At 40.0% G+C, this 10,128-nt stretch overlaps 1 non-coding gene across 1 annotated transcript; it reads right to left on the reverse strand.

Moving 5' to 3' along the window:
• Nucleotides 1-5,613: 5,613 nt before the first annotated feature.
• Nucleotides 5,614-5,718, reverse strand: LOC147508881 (small nucleolar RNA R71). The gene has a single exon (XR_015219617.1). It is a non-coding gene; the product is annotated as a small nucleolar RNA R71 (small nucleolar RNA).
• Between the last annotated feature and the right edge of the window lie 4,410 nt (nt 5,719-10,128).

A 10,128-nucleotide genomic window follows, 5' to 3' on the forward strand; every position in this document is an offset into this window, starting at 1 on the left:
CAACCATTCAACCTCAACCAAACCCATCACAGTACGAGATAAACCAAAGTCACTCAAACGCCATATACCAAGAGCGCCTCATAATACTTCAGAACCTAGAATGGACAAGATTGATGCTAACCTCACTTACGCCAGACCTTTCCACCATGCCATAAATCAACCACCCATCTAGTTCACCACCCTTCCCAGACTAAATTTACCAACAAATGACTGACTCATAACAAACATTTAGGGAACAAATGGCCAATAATGAAAAAATGTTTAGAGAACAAAATGCCAAAACCCAAACTATGCTTCAGAATCTAGCCCAGATGATTTCCATGATACCCTCACCTAACATAGAACTTTCAACATTGCCTAAAATCGACACACAAGTAGAACAACCTATTCCCATAACAAAACCACTTAACCTAGACAGAAAATAAAGGTATATACAATCTTTAAATGCTTAATTTTTGAGAAAGGTTCTAACCACCCCCAAACAGTAGGACGTTGTGTCCTGAAAGTGTCAAGAGGGAGAAAGAATATACCTAAGAGGCTTGAGCAAAAATAGAGCTGATATCTTCAATAGAAAATTATGCTAACACCACATATAGTATACAAAACAAAAGGGAAAGGACACTGTTAGGTTATTTATTTTTCACATCAAAAAGTAAAATAACAAATATGTACATCAACTTATATTGTCCTAATTACGAATTAGGGGTATGTCCATTCTAGCTTCATCTCTATCAAAATTACATTCCTTGGCGTCACACCAATTTATCAGGGTCTGCCAAACTTCACTCCACTTTCTCTTTTTTAGAAGTGTCTAAATGGGCTATCATGTCTTTGTCTTTGGGGAAGCAACGAACGTACCTCAGGTACCTTGAAGAGCGCCGACGCCAGACCCAAAATCTCAATGAATGAATTATCCTGTTCGTCGGATACATAGCATCTACTCGTACCCAGTCATGAAAAGTGGCCGAAAACTGTGGGAAGAATGCCCTCATTATCCGACATGCGGTAACTGGCAAGGTGATATAATGGTGTCGAAAAAGACGATCGCTCTTCAGGTTCTCAATTACGAGGTTCGTGATGTCGAAGAATGTATGTTGCTGAGCGAGAGCATGGAAAGTCTTGCAAGCTGATTTGGAGGTAATGTAAAAATGCCAATCCCCCATGATGTTCATAAGGGTAAACAACATGGCAGTCCCGACATTCATTATCATACTTGATAGGGGGATTTTTTTTTCTGACCATCGTCTAGGTTCCTCACATTTAATGACTTGGGTGAGGCCATCGCCATAGAGTCCAGCAAAATCTTCCAAAAAGTAGTGATTAAAGGAGTTTTGTATGATGTATTGAATGGTGGGGGTTGGCTGGTGATAGGGAAGCTCCAAAGTCATAGAAATTGTTGGCTTGTAAAAGAGATGTTTGGTGTTACCCTTACGGATTGTGAATCCATTCAAAAAGAAACCACGGGCATTATTAAATGTGTTGTATCCTCCATATTATAATAAAAATAAGCCGCTAAACCTAGAGAGTATGTCTGCTCAGGGTGCAGAATGAAGGAGGTCCAACCGACTTGTGTGATGAGGTCTCTAAAATGAAGTCCATACGTAGGAGAATCCAACAAAGCCTGGAAGGATTGTTCAGGGATGATATTTGGTTGTGCCATTATTGGAGATGCATATAACATGTGATGAAAGATGCCACCTATAGACAAAGATAAACCAAATATTAGAATACGATGGAAATGACTAAGTAAAAATAAATGACATTGATTACAACAGGTAAATTGCACAACACTTAATTAGGATTACTAAAAACTAAAAAAAAAATAGAAAATGACAAAGAACAAAAATTTTAACGAAAATTTAGAAAATTTAATTTGGGTCATAGACTAGGTAACGGCGAGGATCCTTCGGTGGGAGAAATCCATTTATAAGATTCTCAATGAAATCAATCCGTGCAATAGGGCATTCTGTGTCTGGTACATCTCGGATTGATTCTCCATTATGAGATTGTGATTTGCCAAGAACTGGTTGTGGCTGCGCAAGAATTGTGCTTGTTCCTCGTCTTGTATTGTCCGAAGGTCGTGAAATTCAAGAAAACTAGTGATGATGATGTTCTGACGTGTGTATACTATCATTAGTCCTTGGTGAATTAAATGAAGGCCTTCCATAGGATTAAATACGTTGTGTATTGCATTTTCAGTGAAGATGTTGACAGAGGAACAAGCTTCGCCAGTTTCTGCACCGGCATAGTTCTTTGCAACATCGGGAGTCCAAAAACAGTTCATGCAAGCGGAGTGAATGGTAAGAATGTTAGCTATTCTGAAGTAGGTAGTAGGAGCAGTAATAGGAAAACCCCAACGCACCATGATAAGTGTTACAATGGCTGGCAAAGGAGCTAACTTTTTCCTGGCACGTGCGATTGCGTTCCAAAGAAATTGAATTATGCAAAAATCATTGCTTTTAGTCTCTAGTACCCAGAGTAGATGGAGGAGGGGTTTTGTTATTTCGAAAGTTTTAGATGTGTTGAGCACATTATGGGCTAGCCATTGGATCACAGATAATTGGTTCCTTTGCAAGGATTGCTGATAAACAATGCGGTTTTTCCGGTTGTATTCGCCGTAAATGATAGTTGCAAACATTGGATGCCTTATATTGTCGAATGGTGAATCCTGAAGGTGTACCCACCCCAGGGTTCGTTATGGGAATTTGAAAGACCTCGGAGATGATTTCTGGAGTCAATTCGCGCTCGCATAAGTTTGCACGAACAAAGAATTGCCCGTTTTGAAAATAACCATGTTTATAGAAATGCATAACCAATTCTCTGGAATAAAGTGCATCCTTATGATGTAATAGAGGGAACCATCCTCGACATAAAATTTCAGTATCAAAATATGGTTGAAATAGACCGCTCTGAAAATTTTCCATAAAGTTTTGCTCGGGCACGAAAATTTGAATGAGGGCCATTAAAGATGGAAGGAATGGAGTGGTGAAGATAATTTAGTAAAAAAAGGAAGACTGGATTTGAGAGGTGTCTAGCCTTGCTATAAATAGGCACTGATAAGAGCCCAAAACTGTAGTTTTAACCCTGTAACAGACATACTTTTAGACCAATTATGTGAGTAATAATTAAGAGTTAGCACTGATTACGTGTTTTTATGCATTTCAGGTTACAAAGTCCGTTATGTGCAGAATTGTGCCACTTTAGCGAGGTAAAGGAGCAATGGTTGGTTGCTAAGGAGTTCTATGATTAAAGGCCAAGATTCAAGAAGACAAAGCCTTTCTAGAGCCCGGTCAAAGTTGAAAAGTCAAAGTCAACGCGGGCAGAAACATCACACATAGTCAGCAGAACTTCTGAAGGCAGTATCTTTGGACTCAGACCTCAGAATGGGGCCTACCTTATGTCAAAACGACCGGCTCGGAAAGAGCTTTCCAATGGTCTAAGCTTTGACCAAATCAGAGGAGCAGAAGTGGACAAAAAGTCTATGGAAGCCAACTGCAGCTGAAGAGGCCTTTTTGGACTGAAAGAATTGGGTTTTGGGCCTGATTCTCTGGCCCAAACCATGGCTCCAAGCCCATGCACGATTTTTGGATCTGGATGTATAAAAACAAAAGCTTAGCTCTTTGTTAATGGTAGATTTTTTAGTAGAGAATGGTAGTTAGTTAATAGTAGATAATTAGACCTAGAAATAGATTAGATTAGTAGCCTCCATTAATGGATTCTAGATCTAGTTTTTTTTCATATAGATTAATTAAGTTTAGTTCCATTTCAATTATTGTATTAAATTAAACCTTTGAATCTTGTTCTTCATTTTTGATTAGATCAATAAAGTAGTATTCTATCAACTTCGATTTTTGTCATTTCCATTTCTAGATCTAATTTCAATTCATGTCCTTATTTTAATTTAGTCATTAAATTAGATTTCATTATTGTTTAATTAAGTAAATTTCAATTCTTTATATCATGTTTAGTTTAAATTTAATCGGAAATGATTGCGTAATGATTCTCGGCTAAACCTCCATTAGAGGGGGTTGAGAAGCCTTGATGAAAGCTTGATTCCAATTATCGTAGATTTGTCGTAATTTCCTTTCCACTCTAGAAACGTTTAGCTCACCATGAGAATGGGTTTAATCGTTCACATGCTAGTTATGAATTGGTAGAAATGCCATGTGTAATTAGGGATTAGGAAGAACCAATTGTTCTCATGAAGCAGATTCAAGTCGGATTTGACGATTAAATGCCGCTAATAGGATTAAGTCGAGTTAAGGTGGAATCAATCCCCCTCTAACTCCTTATCATAGAATCAACGTAGCATTCCCTTAGTTATTCCCATAGTCGACTAGTTGCATTTTTTGGTGGGTAGTTGCATCGTAGTCCAGTTGCCTTTTTCGTAAACCTCTCATTGACTTTAACTAGAGTAATTAGACTAGAAAACAAGCATACGGAAGGACTAAGAGTGGAACAAATCACTCTACTCCACTATATCTCATAGGATTGAGAGTAGAAAAATCTTTGATAACATAGGAATATAAGATAGTTTTAATTTTACTTGCGTTTGGAGATTAATCGCTTTATTTCGTAGGTAAAACTATTCAATTTTATCATTTTATCAAATGGCACCGCTGCCATCTTAGATTCACTTTCGTATTGTTTTCGTAGTGTTAGTACTGTTCTTAAAGTCCCATTTCACCCACCCACCCTTGTTTGATTCATACTGTGGTTGTCCATTTCAGAGTTGAAAAATTCCGGGTAAAATTACCTTGGCATCTCCCTTGAGCTGGCGAATGCGACCCTACCCTCTCGGACATAGAAGAAGCGACCAGCTTATAAACACTGTAATTTGAAAATTACTCGGGCCTTGGCCTATTCTATTCTGCCTAGATACGTCGCGGTTAAAATTTTTCGATTTCGGCGGTTTGGACTCGAACTTTGCTCTTTCATATTTTTCAGTGTTCTAACCTACTATATACAACTGAACAAAGCGTAAACAAGACGCTATTCATAAAGCGAAGCAAGGGCCTAATCAGGTATTCCTTCCTTCCACACTTCGCGATCTCTGTTAGAGGTTTATACTAGTATATCGAATTGTTTGGAGTGTTAACGCGTTTAGCTAAGTTGGTCTTAGCCTTGTATGAGGTTAAGGTGCGGCGAACAAAACACCGAGCGTAAATACACAACAACATCAACAATCAAGTCTATCTAGTATACCACACACTACACCTCTAGCTACTATTTCACATACACCACGATATAATGGTGAAGAAAAGAGACTCCTCTCTCGACTTCTACAAAGCCTTGGCGATAGCCCCAAATCTTGCATCGTTCTAGCAGACCAGGGATTTCGAATCCCTCCAAATATTTTAATTTGTTACCCGTTTTTCATGGATTAGACCATGAAAAACCTTATCGGCTACATCGTAGGATTGAACAAGTCCTAACAACATTCCACCATCCTACGGTTGAGTGCGGAACAAATTAAATTAAGGGTATTCCCTTTCACCTTAGCCGATAAGGTGGCGTCTTGGTTAAGCGCCCAAACGCCTAATCTCGTGGACTCGTGGGCTAAACTTGTTCAACTGTTTATGGAACATTTTACCCACCCCTAAAACGGATGAGATGCTTTACAAGATTCATTTCTTTTCGACAAAATCCTCATGAAACATTTTCAGAGGCTTGGAATCGTTTCACCGATCTCCTTATAGAGTGTCCACATCATAACTTAGCGAAAGACACGTTAGTTCGGTTGCCTTTTCAAAGGACTTCTACACCACTATAAAGAAGTCCTAGACATAATGAATGGGGTAGTTTCTTAAGTAAAGGAGCCTCGGAGGCATATAAATTTTTGGAAGATCATACTAAAGCGTAATAATAATTGGGGTAGTGACGATTACTCCGCTCGCTAGTTCTTCTTGGCGATTAAGGCTACCAAGTATGTTTGAGGTTAAATCAGATCCCGAGCTTAAAACTCTAATTGAATCCCTCACAAAAAGGTAGAGGCCATTTACGTACAACAAAAGCCAATCCCGTCATGAATGTAAATTCAAATCCATGTAGTTTACATTTGGCCCCGAGCATCCCGACTTCCACTGTCCTATTGCCTATGAATAGGCTTGTTCCATTAATAGTGAACCTAACGCCCCTTGGAAACAAAATCCTAACTTCGGTTGGAGAAATAACCAACACGTCACACCTCCAGGGTACAATAATCAATATGTTAGGCCAACACAAAATTTTAACCAAGCCCCACTACGACAAGGATAGGGTCAGGGGAATTTTAATAATTATAACAACCAAGTGCAACCTCGACAAGGTCAGGCACAAGGTCAAAGTAGTTATAATAATTATAATGCTAATAGAGGTATCGTTCAGGTAAATAATAACTACCAAAATCCACCCATAAATAATTCACGTGAAATAGTTCCAGTCACACCACCCGTGACCACTACACCCACACAACCGGATCGTCTTGACACCTTCATACAAGTGAGCCAAAAACTTTTCCAAACCATGGCTCAATCCAACCAACAACTTCTACAATCCGTTAATAATTTAACCCAACAGTTGCCTCAAGATAAAGCTCAACCCAAAGGTGTGTTTCCAGGTAACGCAATACCTAATCTTAAAACACCAAATACAGCCTTTGAGGTAACCGATAATACTAGTAATGAATATGAAAATCAAGGTGAGCTAAAGGCCATCACCACTCTCCGTTCTGGTAGAATGGTTGATAACAAAGTAACTATGCCTATAGTTACCCCACCAGTAGCCCCTACACCTGCTATATTACTAGATACCGAAATAGAAACTGAAGAGCCTACCACTGTAGAGGTACCAGTTACAACACAACCTAAGAAACAGAAAGCCACGGTTAAATATCCAGGTGATACTATGGCTACATATAGACAGAAACCACCGTTTCCACAAAAATTAGCCATGTTAACTAGGGATACAAATTATGAGGAGATTAGGGATGTTTTCAAGAATCTAACTATAAACCTTCCCTTCCTCGAAGCTATAAAAAAACTACCACACCATGCTAAGTTTCTTAAGGAATTGTGTACTACTAGGCGTAAGACCAATATACCAAAAGACGCCTTCTTAACAGAACAATTCCCAACTCTATCTGAACATAATGGAATTGTTAAGTACAAGGACCACGGTCGCCCCATTGTCTGATGCACCTTAGGAGATTCCTATCTGACGACCGCATTATTAGACTTGGGGGCTAGTGTCAACTTACTCCCCGTTTTATTTGTATAGACACATAGGTCTAGGCGAGATGCAACCCACTAAAATGACGTTGCAATTAGCTGATCGATCTATTAAGTATCCTAAGGGTGTCGTCGAAAATGTCTTTGGTAAAATTCAGGATTTCTACTATCCCGGCTGATTTTGTCATCCTCGACCACGAAGTCGATTAGCGACTCTGTCCGATCATCTTAGGGCGTCTTTTTCGGCAACTGCCAACGCGCTCATTAATTGCCGCGATGGTTCAATGTCCATGTCTTTTGGCCATCTTCTTTGTTGAAGTCAATGTTTTTAAAACAAAGACCGCGATTACCCGATTCGTCTATGGATGGAGAGGTTAGCATGATCGAGAGCTTTGCTCGAGATTATTTCAACAACACGTTCCCTGATAATCATATGCCCAAATTTCTTTCCTTTGGAAGTTCAGACTCCAACATTTCCATCCCTACACTAGTCGATACACATATTACGGATGAGGATGAGATAGATGACTTTCTCAAAGATGTAGAGGACTATCATAGTAACGAGGATATGACCAATCTAGATGAGCAATTCGATGAGTTTCTTAGAGCAGGTGATAATTCACCCTATCAAGAACTACTTTGCACAACTTCCACCTCGACTCCCCTCCTTCCACCCTTTCAAAGGAATCCCGAGTTTGCACTCGACCCTGTTGTTTCTTCTGTGCTTTATAATTTTTTAAATCCACCTAGTAAACAAATACTTCAGAAGGACAAACCATTTGACACCTTCATTTTCAGACTTGAGACAGTCCCTACACACACAATGAACGAGTTTCGTGCTAAAACCACATCCTCATTGTTTACAGGCTGTCTTTCTACAACTTATCCATATCCACCATATTCTCAACAACCATTCACTTTTCCATACTTATTTACTAGAACACCCACTCATTCAAAAATGAAAAAGAAGGTGCATGCTAGGTTAAGTAATAGGGTTATCCGACCTCGCTTTCCGTTCACTAGGTTCCGTCATAAGAAATCTTGGTGCTTGATTATGTTTGGATATGTTTTCTATGATATTTATTTATGGAATGATCCACAACTATTTCGGTTGTTGATATATGACAAATTGCATGTTCACACATATGTTTAGATAAAGTCTCAAGTATCTGACTATAAACGACTCAACTTTTGTGTTTGGTGCATTTCCTGTCATTTCCACATATTGGTGAGTACACCATTAAGGTAACCGGGCCCTCCCTATGGAGTGTGTGGCTGTAAGTACCGGATCCGAAGTCCACGTTAGACATAATTCACGTTTTCCACTCTTGCATGTTTTCTCGGATTTTTGAGTCATGTTTCTCTATGGGGTAAATTATGTCTTTATTGTTTATTGTTTTTCTATTTAAAACTAAAAATAAATATATTTATATTAAAGATAAACATAGTAATATAAGAAGTCTAGGGAATCTGACTTTAAAAGACCCACTACTAAAAACAAATTTTCTAAGCTTCGTTGTAAAAAATTTGTTTGAGGGTGGGGTGTTCGTGTTTCCGTACTAAATATTTATGTCCCATTACAGTGCTTAGGCCGTTTTATTGTATTATGATTTGGGTTGACATAATCCATGAATTTGGATTTCTATTGTTCGCATAACGAACGTCATGCACGCACTTCGAGGCATTTTCCACTATCTTATATGTCATCCATGGTCGGAATGGAGTGTTTTATGGATCATTGGATTGGAAATTCCCTCCTGATCATTTCCATATCTCATTCGCAAAAATCGGACCGGTAACGAAGCGGGAATTTTGTTTTGAAGTTTCGCAAAAAATCGGAAAAAAAATCACAAATTTCGATTTTGGGCTTGGGCCCAACTCGTGCCCACCGACAGCGCGACCGCGCCCTTCACCTTTAGCAGCACTCGCGATCTTCTTCTCCATCCGCCATTAACGACCAAGCTCCAAAAACCTAAAAAACAAAATCAAAATAAAAAGAAAACTAAAATTAACCCACGCCCCAAATCAAATCCCAACCCAAATCGATTCCAAACACCACCGACCACCACCACTACCGATTCCATCACTAAAAACCACCGAAAATTCTAAATTTTTGTGCTGCCGCGCCACCACTCCACCACCACCACGGTTTGCATCAACCGGTCTATTAAAATCCGACCACCACATCACATTTAAACCCCCACTACATTCCAAACTTCCAATGGCTCAACAACGCAGAATTTTGCTGGAGCAAGCTTTTACCGCCGACCACTTCGCGCCGTTCTACGGTGACGAGATGATCAGTCGAGACTGGAATAGCTTGTGGTACTCGACTGAAGCCTATTACCATGAGGACTTAGTCCGACGGTTCTACGATACGAGGGAGTTGGAAGGGACTAGGATTTTTGTCGTTGTGGCGAAGAAGAGGAAGGAAGTGACGACTGGGTTGTTGGCTGAGATTCTAGGCATTCCGCCTAGAATCCATCTGGATGTCACCCTGCAGGAGTCCCAACATAATGGGGTAGAGCCATTGATGCACGAGACAGTTATTGGAGGGGACTACAATGCGAGATCGCATTGTGTTCGACAGGCTTCCCTTAGGACCAACCACCGGGCGGCTTTCGATGGATTGGTCGGAACGATCGAGGGAAGGGAAGGTCAGCGACATCGGCCTGACCTGCCTCCATATCTTATGGATACTCCAGGAGCGGAAGTATGACTTCTGCATCTTAGAGTTTTTACTGAGCATGATTAGGGGAGTAGGGAGAACTGTTGCCCCTCTCCCTGTGTTGATAACAAAGATCATGCTCAAGTTGAGAGCGGCTCAGGCGACTGATCGGACATACATCACTCTCCACCGTAACCCTCGCATCTATAAGGAGTGTGTCCAACGGGTTTGGAGATTGGCTGAGGATAGAGA

The sequence above is a fragment of the Coptis chinensis genome, chromosome 3, assembly GCF_015680905.1.
Source record: "Coptis chinensis isolate HL-2020 chromosome 3, ASM1568090v1, whole genome shotgun sequence".
NCBI lineage: Eukaryota > Viridiplantae > Streptophyta > Magnoliopsida > Ranunculales > Ranunculaceae > Coptis > Coptis chinensis.